Here is a 773-nt window from a genome sequence, read left to right on the forward strand (position 1 = left end):
TGTGGGGAGGAGGTGCTGCAGGCCCGGTGAGTGCCGGAGGACTGTGGGGAGGAGGTGCTGCGGGTCCAGTGAGTGCTGAGGGACGGGAACTGGACGTCGCGCCCCATTATTACCAAACTTCAGCATTTGAAGTGCAGTGATAGTGTTTATTATGTCAGCTTTGTTGTTTATTTCAGTAACTGTTAGAAAACACACGTCATGGGACCAGCAGGTGGCGCGGTGGTTAAGGCACTGGACTCCCACGTGGCTGACCGTGATTTGAGTCCTGGACCTGGTTACTCGCTTTCTCACTTTCCCTCTCTCTCTTTCTGGCTCTCACTGGTGAATTAAAAAATAATAATAAATTAAATTAAATAATTCTTAAAAAAAAAAAAAAAGAAAGAACAACCTTCGGGAGGGCCACCATGCAGCAGCGCCCACCCTGGCCTCCTCTTATTGCAAGGGTGAACTTCTCGGCTGCACCCTCCTCTGCCTCGCGAGTTTCTCCATGATGAGTATTTCTGACAGGGGACGACCTGGGAGGGAGTAAGGACAAATGATTGGGTAATGGAACAAGTGAGCAAGAGCCGAGGGATGGTTGGAGGACGGACGGGGAGGTTGGAGACGGGGAGGTTGGAGGATGGGGAGGTTGGAGACGGGGAGGTTGGAGACGGGGAGGTTGGAGGATGGGGAGGTTGGAGACGGGGAGGTTGGAGACGGGGAGGTTGGAGGATGGGGAGGTTGGAGACGGGGAGGTTGGAGACGGGGGGGTTGGAGGCAGGGGGGGTGGAGGA

The 773-nt window shown here is 54.3% G+C and overlaps 1 protein-coding gene across 1 annotated transcript in view; it reads left to right on the plus strand.

Moving 5' to 3' along the window:
- Nucleotides 1–773, plus strand: part of COL23A1 (collagen type XXIII alpha 1 chain) — a 222,852-nt gene that overhangs the window by 166,766 nt on the left and 55,313 nt on the right. The gene's annotated exons all lie outside the window — the stretch shown is intronic.

This window comes from Tupaia chinensis, unplaced genomic scaffold (assembly GCF_000334495.1).
Source record: "Tupaia chinensis unplaced genomic scaffold, TupChi_1.0 Scaffold000612_1, whole genome shotgun sequence".
NCBI classification, from domain to species: Eukaryota; Metazoa; Chordata; class Mammalia; order Scandentia; family Tupaiidae; genus Tupaia; species Tupaia belangeri.